We start from the raw sequence: 11,196 nt of genomic DNA on the forward strand, positions 1-11,196 counted from the left end.
TAAAAATTAGGGCAGAACAAATATTATTACAGAAACTCCAAAAAGGCAATGAATTTCTATGACTAAATGAACATTATTTTTAGCCCACTTGGGACTTTAGTCCCAGCGGGCTATTGCGTTCACTTTTCGTCCGTCGTCCGTCCGTAGACGGAAATCAGTTATTTTAGGAAGTTTTGAAGACGCTTCAATGTAATGTCTTGATATTTGGGTTTCACATGTATCTACCCTAGACACATCTTCAGCTCAAAAACTGGCCCTGTCAGAATCAAGATGGCCGACTGGCAGCCATTGTTGTTCGCCAAAATCAACACTTTTTACACATTTTTGAACTTTTTGAGGGAAATTTTGAAGATGCTTTGATCAATTACCTTGATCTTTCCGATATATGTGAATGCCCCTGGGTCATCAGCATAACAAAAATTGGGATACGGACTCAAGATGGCCGTCCTATGACCTTTTTTAGTGCCCAAAAATGTCAATTTTGGCCCGAATTCTGAGTTTGCCATTTCTCATTGCAATTTGTGATGGGTATTCTTTGAAAAGGGATGTTTTATACCTTTGATACCTGAATTGTTAGATTGTTGAGCATTTGGAACCACTTCCCAAGTGGGCATGGTGTCCCTGGACCCCTAGTTCTAATAACTCAGATCAAGAGTGACTCTCCCGTTTATTAGGAAACACACGCAACTAGTGGAATAGGTTTGATTTACACACATGTTGCAGGTATCAATTGTTTATCACTGTAGAATTTGTAATCCATAAAAGCCAAAATCAACATCAGCCGGAAACCCAGACCAAATCAATTCATAATTTATTGATTGAATCTACACTACGATATATGTATTTATTCAAATATTTCAATAAAAACATTAACTTCTTAAATCTAATCTATTCTAAATCATAATACGTTCTTATCTGTGAATTCACTCAATCTATCGGCTCAGCAGGTGCTTAAGATGAGTTCTTAATAGGACAGATCCATTTTTAAGGATGGTGATAATACAGTATCATGACGTTTGAATGCCAAAATAAGTGCCTGGTCAAATATATTAATATTTGTGATTGTACGTCCACGTATGTTCGGTTTCAAAGCTGAATCATATTTGACGTTTACACAGTGGTTGCATATTAGGTTCGAATCTGTCAATGCATTTTATTCTATGTATCGATATTTCAATTTACTACAATTCCCATCATTCTGAATGGCTTTACAGAAAACCCGTCATCGCTGCTTTGCAGCTATATTTTTATTTATAATTCCAACCAGAACTTTTCAATTTCTGGATCATTGTCAAACATTTTTTCAATATCGTTTGAATATTTTACTATATCAGAAAATGACAAACTTAAAAATTGGAATCTTTTATATGTAATTAATCTCCCTACACTTCTTAATTTTCTTTCATACCCAGCACTAATACCTATATATTTTTTAACCCAAGAAGTCCAAAAAATCCCCGCAGTTTGTTTATTAAACATTAAAAATCCCCTATTTAAACAATCCCCGAAAATGATATAATCCCATAAATGCTTTGATTTTTTACATAACAAGGTTCTATAATTTTTTTTTCAATAAAACAGTTATTTCATTAAATGATGTTACACCTTCTATTTCTTTAAAACTTACATCTTTTTCATTTGATAATTTTGATTTTAAAAACTTATTTAACTCATTTCCGCTCATTTTCTTTTTAGTTTTTGTTCCTTTTAGTCTTAACAATATTTCTACATTGGTTGTTGGTCTTTTCGGTAATGATGTTACGCTTGATTGCTTGTTTTCTATTATTTTTTCTAAAATTAATGTCATTTCTTGATGGTAATATAAATGTTTTTTAACTTCTTCTAACGTTTCATCTTCTATATCGAAAGATTCTTTTACTTCAGTACCCATTTCGGGTGGTTCATCTTCCATTTCGGTTGGTTCATCTTCCATTTCGGTTGGTTCATCTTCCATTTCGGTTGTCCTCTGAGAATCAAGAGTACTTCTTGATACACACGACATTTTATTCAACTAAAAGATACCAGCGGTAGAACAGGAACCGCGATATTAAATGATATAAATATTTTCAAGTCTATCGTTTCTAATTATTATAACTTATCATAGTTCAAGTTATTATCTATCTAACGTAAAATAGAATTAACTGTATGAAGTTGTAGTTGTCAAAAGCACTTAAAGGTTTCATATTTAATAGCCCCAATAACTACAAAAAAACAGTACTTACATTTAGATTTATAATTGTAAACTATAAACTCCTAATTTCGTTTCGATAGATAGAATATCCTGAGCACAATGTTACAGCGTCTGTTCATTTCCGGGGCGATTTCTAGAATGAATTTCCGTCGTTGATTATTACACGTCATCTGGTTCCGGTACACCTTTCTAGAATATTCTACACGTTTCTGATTATGACATGTCATCTCTATTCAGAGTTCCAGCACACCTTTCTAGAATTTTCTCTACACGTTTGCAATAATGATTCATATGTCTCGGCGTCATAGTAACAGCTGTAACAGCTGTGAATTTATAGATTTATTCAATCGTTCATTACATGAAATGTATATAGGTTCAAATAGAATCATGTTCTAGTATAAACAGCTATGCATTATTTCAATCACACTTTACTAACACTTTTAATGTTTAAAATCTAACTCACACAAATATGAATATTGAAATAATGTTGTAAATATATACTTTTTATATTGAATAATCTGTCAATTTAAATGTTATTCATATATATGATTATTTTAAGAGTAATAGGGGTAATGGGCTTTCATATCAAAGGTTGAATGGTCGAGTTCATTAAAAACAAATATTAAAAGTAATTTAAAACTATAATATATTTTCATAACCGTGTGTATTTCAGTTGAATAATAGAATTATTATTATTATTTGAATATATTTGATTATATGAATTTGTGTATTGTAAATAAATCAATTGGTCGCGGAGCGAAGCGGTAGCGAAGTGGAGCGACCAATTGATTTAATATAATATGCTTTTTAAATTATTGATATCTTAGAATAAATATTTAGTTATAATATAAAATGCACACGGTTATGAAAATATATTATAGTTTTAAATTACTTTTAATGTTTTGTTTTTTAATGAGCTCGACCGTTCGACCTTTGGTATGAAAGCCCATTAACCCTATTACTGATACACAAAAGGCACCTATACTTATGACAGACGCAAGTATGAAGGGACTCGGAGCTAGCCTTTTACAAGAGGAAGACGGATCCAAATTACTTAAACCCGTGGCTTACGGTTCGAAGACTTTGTCTCAGTCGGAGAAGAACTACGCGTGTATCGAGCGCGAACTCCTTGCAATTGTCTTCGGAGTGCAGAAGTTTCATACATTCCTGTACGGCAGACCATTCAGAGTCATAACAGACCATAAGCCCCTAGTAATGATAACTCAAAAAAGTCTAACGAGTGCTCCACCACGATTACAGCGAATGCTCCTCAAGGATACAACATGAATTTAGAATACAGGCCAGGAAAAGAAATGACTCTTGCAGACACGTTGTCAAGACTGCCTAACGTCAAAAATCAGGAGCAAATCGAACTAGACATAAGAGTAGACTTTGTCAGGTTCACCTCAGAGAAGATCGTACAAGTGAGACACGATACAGCCGCCGATGCTGTACTCTGCAAATTGATGGACGTCATACTCACTGGCTGGCCGCGGTCCATCAAAGAACTACCCAAAGAACTCAGACCGTATTGGAGTGTTCGTGACGAACTTTCAGTCGAAAACGGAATTATTTTGAAGGCAGCAAGAATTGTAATGCCAATGATACTGAGAGACGAGATGCTAAGAAAACTGCATTACGGACATATGGGCATAGAAAAGACCAGACTACGGGCCAGAGACTCAGTATACTGGCCAGGCATCACTAGAGATATCGAAAACGTAGTAAAAAACTGCCGAGAATGCCCAAAACATCTAGCATCGCAGCCGCAACAGCCATTGATTCTCCAGGAAATACCTGGAAGGCCTTGGGAAATGGTTGGAACGGATCTCTACGAGTTGCACAACGTTAATTGGCTGATTCTCGTAGACTATTATAGTAAGTTTCCTGTCGTTAGGAAACTTCCCTGTCCAAGTCCCAGCAAGTTAGTTGTTAGTGCAACAAAGCAGGTGTTCGCCGAATACGGTGTACCAACTGAGGTTAGATCAGATAACGGACCTCATTTCGACAGCAAGGAATATAAATGTTTTGCCAGCGAATGGGGATTCTCGCATCATACCAGCTCGCCAAGATATCCGAGATCGAATGGTATGGTTGAACGCACCATTCGTACTGTGAAAACGTTGCTGAAGAAAGCAAAACAAACCAATCAAGATCCTGACCTGGTGTTACTGGCATTGAGAGCAACGCCAATTGATAGTAAGTTACCAAGTCCAGGTGAATTGTTAACCGGACACAAGCTGGCGACACACCTCCCCGCGAAAATAATCAACATTGACCCAGACCGGGATGATGTACGCAATCGCTTGTTAGATCGACAACAGATGATGAAAAAACACCACTATAAGCATGCCCACCAGCTGAAACCACCATCAATTGGAGACAGGATCACATACCAGAAAGAAACTGGCGGATCATGGCTACCAGGAACGGTTATACAAAAAACACCAAAGCCACGATCATACGTCGTCCAAGATGATAACAACCAGCGTAGGTTCCGAAGAAATCAAGTTCACATCAGACCAGTTGGTGGAATGCAACAAGACAAGACTAAGAGCAAATCTGTCCTCTTTGCTCCTGAGCTTGTCGAGACACAACCTAGCAGACCCATCATTGGCCCCAAAACAAACCATACAACTAGGTCAGGTCGGGTCTCAAAACAACCCCAACGATTAGATCTGTAATACAAATATTAAATCTACAAATATTAAATCTACAAACGTTAAATCTACAAACAGTAATTAAACTTTAGAAATATTAGTTATACTATATAGTTATACCATAATTATTATGTTAGATTAGTTCAGATTCTGTAATTCAATTTATTATAGCCTAACTGAGATACTTCTTAGGGTTTTTAAGTAGATATAGGATTATAGCTCAAAGTAAAAAGTAATTAGTTTTTTGTTACGGTTCCTTTCTTAAGAAAGGGCGTGTGATATGATTGTGTATATATACATCAATAAAAGTAGTTCCAAGTATGGCGGTCGTTCTTGTCATGTGTTTTTGTTATCTGACGCTCTGACAGTCGAATATATTTCAAGTCCTGATATCGGAGGACATCATAACACTGTTAGCCGCAAAAAGATTTCATCCTCTATTACAGGAATTAAGGGTACAACTCTGGGACCAGTTAGTTTAAATTAACCATTATGCAATATGATGCATGACCAAATACAATGTCAATATGAAAAAGATCCACTATGTACACATTTGAAATTTCAAACCAAGTTTAATCATTAGAAAATTACGACACAACGTTCGATCTCTCACTAGAGATCATCCTTTTGAATTTGTATAGAGTGAGTTTCGTATCGTATTATCGTATTATCAATTCTCCGCATTTGGTGTGACTAAAGTTATTTTAGCAATGAAGTTGTGATTGTCATTATAAATGTTAACTATCCACTGGCAAACTTACTAACTTTTGGCAACTGACCTTAGATCGTGGAATGGTCTCAGGTGGCCTGCTGATCCACTCTTTATTTTTACTACTAAGGAAATATACATTATAAGAAGTAAAAAGTATATTAAAGTACTAGGCCCTATTTATCCTTATCGCAATAATTTGTGTACGTATGATTGAAAAACGATATTCCATCGAGTTTTATGGTACTTATGATTATTGTGTTTAAAATCAATAATAAGCAACCTTCCACTGATACGAAGCGGCCTAAGTTTACATCCTACCATAATTTTCCTCGAAACTCTCAGCATTATTTCAAGGGTCGGTCTTATATGGAGAAAATATATGAAGGACATGTTCACAGGCCAAACGTGGCCAAAAATCTACCCCGAAATTTCAAATTTTACAAGTAATGATAATATACTTCATGCTTTTGGTGCAGAAAAAATGCATATCCACAAATTGCAAATTGTGTTTTCAAAGTAAACGATTGAGTGTGGAATTGTTTCGAATTCAGGGTTCTCCCATTAACTCTCCGGTATTTTACAATTGTTTCAATGCTCCAGAGCACTATGCACTATGCACAGGGTCTCAGTGCCTTAGATTTCTAAGTACAGCCTATTGGCTCGCACTGTATCCCTCGGAACCAACATCATGTATAAATATTTTAAAGAAAATTTGAAATAAAATTGTATCGATTATCATTTATATTGTATGTACGGTTTACGAAAAATGATCTCATTATGAGTTTTCCGGTTTGCTCGGCTACCCGTACTGGCGGGGTAGTCTAGAGAGGCTAATGAAAACTCCGGTTTGCTGAACCACCCCTCTTTGCGGGGATGCGGTATGATGTTTGATCTGACAGTTTCAAGTGGTTAATGGCTGTTTCAAGTGCTTACAACGATGCTTATTACTTCGTGGTACATGGTGGTTTAAAAAAAGATTTCATAATAATACGCTCACCGCGTGGGCTTCGTAGAAAGACCACTGCCTGTGGCCTTCCCAAATTTTAATTGTCCTGTCCGATTTGGTTTCATCCAATTGAGAGACTGCCTTTTCCAGTTAGGGCATTTTTGGATCACGTCACTCCAGGAAATGACTTAACGCTTTTGGGCCCCTTCGTCGGTTCCACATGTTTCATTTGAGCTATAGACCACAATGGTGACACCATGATGGTCAGTAACTGACCAATTGAGATATCCCTGAGTCTGACCACTTGACTTCGAATTTCGGAAATTTATCATGTAATGTTTGTTTTCAAACCTCTAGGGAATCATCATTGCAAATTCATCACTGACCATCACTGACCACCAATGACCAATTCAAACTTCTCGAATATGAAAACGATATACCGCGTTATGGTGTCAAACTAGAAAAGATTCGCCATTGAAAATTCATAAATTGACCATCAATGACCACCACTGACCAATTGAAACTTCTTGAAAGAACGATATACCGGTACCGCTTTTGGTGTGAAACTAGAAAGGATTCGCCATTAAAATTCATAAATTGACCATCACTGACCACCAGCGAAACTTCTCAAATATCGTGGTCGAATTCGAAAGTGCTTGTCGTCGTATTGCTATTTCTAGAAACCAGCAGAAAGTTTTGCTACTGTTTTTGAATGGCGTTGACATGATGGAAATTTATTACCCATAAATGGGTTACACATCTGGATCACAGCACCTCACTTGCCGCAGTGCGTTATTTTCACTGCATAGTAATGCTAATACATAAACTTTTTTACTACTTGACTCGAATCATCTGAACAGTACTGCGTTTGAAAACTCAACGAATAGAAAATGTTTGCGGGATGCGCCTACAAATAAGTTATAATAAGATTAATTAATCGATGCATGAAAAACAATTAAATCACAAGGTGACTAACACCCGTCTTTCAACCAATCTGCGCGATACCAATTAATTAAATCATTAAACGCATTGGGTTCCTAATATTTGAAATCATGTGATACAATAGTTGTTATTTAGACTTGGCCACTTTCATTTCAGAAAACCGCGTACTAGACCAGTGGTCACCGAGGCATTAACCATTCCTTCAAGTTTTGAAAATTCGATGGTAACGCGGATTCTTCGCCTCTAAAAACTGTTTCGTTAATAGTTGTCTTTATATTAAAAGTGTTCATAGGAATTGAAATTTGGAGCGATATCAGTCACAGCTGTAACCCTTTTTCATTGTCAGTTCTTTTTTGGAATTCAAGTAGATTAGTGAAAATATCAATGATGAAGTTCACTTATTATATCAAGTACCGTTTTTACTGTCGCATGCGAGTCGAAACAAAAAGATCTATCCAACTGCATATGTTCAGGTATAACCTGTGATATCCTTCAGTATGTTATGAATATCTTTAAAAATTTGTGTTCTAGTATAATACCCGAAGGTTTAACTATCGGACACATAAAAGATTCGCCATAATCAAAGTTTTTAAGAAAATCTTTCTTCGAGAAAGAAAGATCTTTAAAAGAACGATTGGCGTCAAACTAATCCATAATGGACTGTTGTGAATTTATTGAATAATCCACCTGAGAAATTTTAAGATTTCGAAGCGAAATTTATTCATATAAATCAAAAATACATAAATAACTTGTTGTTATTTGCGGGTCTCATGAAACACTTTCGTGCGCTCTTTTTAAATCTAAAATAGCATAAATACATGCGTGTTTCGTTATAAACAAGGTTAAATTCCAAACGCACATGAAATATGGAGCCTGTATCTCACACGATATACACATCTTGAATATTCTCTAACTACGTAGGCCCTTTCCAAATGGGAATTGTTCAGTTTTTTAACGGCCGACATTCAGAGGCACCTAAAAAACCGGTTGTATAGCACTTGAGATTTTCAGTGTAGGGCACATCTCACATCGACTCGGCTCGCGGTCGGTGGTTTAATGGGAACACATCTGGTTGTTACTAGTTTAACAGTTGACGAATTCAGAAAACTTTTTTCAAATGTCTTTGATAACTTTTTAAACATAGTATTCCTCTTAATTACATTTCGCTGATTCCATAGATATTTTTTCATGAAAATTGCTCCAGTTATAACGGATTTAAACATACATGTAAAATGATTATTTTTAAAATATTCAATTTTCTCCGATTTTGAAGAAATTCTGACACAATATCATCTCCACTCGACACATGATTTTACTTCGGCGCCTTTGAAGGGAGTGTCACTTGTTGTTGAGTTCATATTTAGTCAATAAAGAAGATATGCCTGATTCCTTTTTAGAATTTAGATTTCGACGGATATCATCAAATTACTAGAAAGGGACAGCAGCTTTCGGTCATCCGCAAAAAAATACCTAAAATGCTCTCCTAGGGTTATGGAAAAACATGTCACGAAACATACGGAAAATCCTTTGTTTGGTAGACTGAAATTATTGAACTCTTAAATAGCAACCTTCAGAGAAACAAAAACATAAGAATATATTCTCGCCCACCCTTTAAAAAAACAACGTGATTTCAATTGAAGATGACACGTAGCCTCATATCAAATGATATGAACGCAACAGAGCCTATTCATTCTCTTTACGAGGATGGGTCTCCACATTAATAGGATACGATACGAGATTCGTGGGTACGAATGATGAATACAACTGATAAAGCGCCAATTTCACTGATTCTTGCACATAAAGGTGTTTTAGAGTAATCTAGTTAACAGGTGTGTTTTAGGAGTATTTTGAATTTAAACTCAAATCGGGGTTCATGACGAATATTGAGCATTCTAGGGCTGGAGCAAGAAACGTGTGGGATCGTCCGCCAATGGTATCACCAAAGAAATAATAAGGAGCCAGTCCGTGGTGGCTATTGAAAGCGACGACATGTGAATGCATTGATTGAATGACATCTCAAAAGTCAGATTTTGTAAAATTGAAGATGATATATGGATAGGTTATTCAATATATACTGGTAAAAATGATGCCCAATATGTGATATAAATGTTCAATTAAAAAGTAGAAACCGAATCCATACTTCAGTCTGATATTGTTATAACATCAAACACTCAAATTTAATCCTTTGTTAGATTGGTAGCCAGTGTAGATGAGCAAGAATAGTGGTCCCTAATTTTAATGTGGACTGTTCAACAAGTTGGAGTTTGTGAAGAGATGAATGAGTTTAAAATGGAGTGGAATTTAGATAATACTGTTTGAATGTCTATTACTCAATCTTTTTATTGATCATAAAAAATTGTGGTAAAATATTTGACTCTAGGGTTGGTTTTAGAGTGTATCTCTCCACGCCAGAGGTAATCACGGATATTGGACTACACAAAATTCCTTGTGTACAGCTCAACTTTTTAAATCCCTGGAAAAGCTCGCCACGGATATATCTCAGTAATGATTAATTTTCCCACAAATTATCCCCTTCGAAAAACCTAAACAACCAATGTACGCTTGCTCTAACTTTGCCAATGCACTATTGTTACCTTTTCTAGCTATTTGCACTAGCTGTTTGTCGCACTGGTAAACTTACTAACTTTTGGCAACTGACCTTAGATCGTGGAATGGTCTCAGGTGGCCTGCTGATCCACTCTTTATTTATACTACTAAAGAAATATACAGTATAAGACGTAAAAAGTATATGAACATATTATTTATCTTTATATCGCGATAATTCGTGTACGTATGATTGAAAAACGATATTCTATCGAATCTCATGGTACTTATGATTATTGTGTATTAGCAACCCTCCACGGATACGAAGCAGCCTAAGTTTACGTCCTACCAAAATTATCCTCGGAACTCTCAGCATTATTTCAAGGGTCGGTCTTAGAAAATATACGAAGGACGTGTGTTCACAGGTTAACGAGGCCAAAAATCTTCCCCAAAATTTCAAATTTTTACAAGCAAAGATAATATACTTCATGCTTTTGGTGCAGAAAAAAATACATGTCCACAAAATGCAAATTGTGTTTTCAAAGTAAACGATTGAGTGTGGAATTGTTTCCAATTCAAGGTTTTCCCATTAATACTCCGGTTTTTTCAATAAGATAAGTCAAACTATTGTTGTGATGGCCAGTTGAATACTTCATCATTATATTGAAAGATATGTTATACTTAATGCATCTTTTCTTAGGCCTTAGCTTTCTCTATTGGTTAGCGTTGTGATCACTCAAAATTAACCATAAGTTTGAATTCTCACTGATCTACTACATCTCTATAACAAAAATATATTTCATATCAGGCAATTAGCTTTGATCTGTGGTCAGTGGACAGCAGCTACGAAACATTTAAAACTACTACATTATCATTCCATCTATTCATGTATATGTAATATGATATGATATCTTCTTTGTTCAGTTTAAAAGTCTTGATCGTAAAAGTTTGACAAGTCTCGCATGTTGGTACCGATACGTACGTTCACGCGAGTGAAATGTGCACGTTACAGGCTCAAATGCGCACGTTACAATTACAAATGGAAACGTTGTTCGTTCAAAACCCTACGTAAAAATCTTATGCATTTTAGCGGAATTTCAAAGTTAGCTCGCTACATACAACAAAAATCGGACAAGACTTTTTCAAGCGACACATTTAAATGTAAGAGCTAGTAGTACCAACGAAGGATTCACCAAACATA

This window comes from Tubulanus polymorphus, chromosome 6 (genome assembly GCF_964204645.1).
Source record: "Tubulanus polymorphus chromosome 6, tnTubPoly1.2, whole genome shotgun sequence".
NCBI lineage: Eukaryota > Metazoa > Nemertea > Palaeonemertea > Tubulaniformes > Tubulanidae > Tubulanus > Tubulanus polymorphus.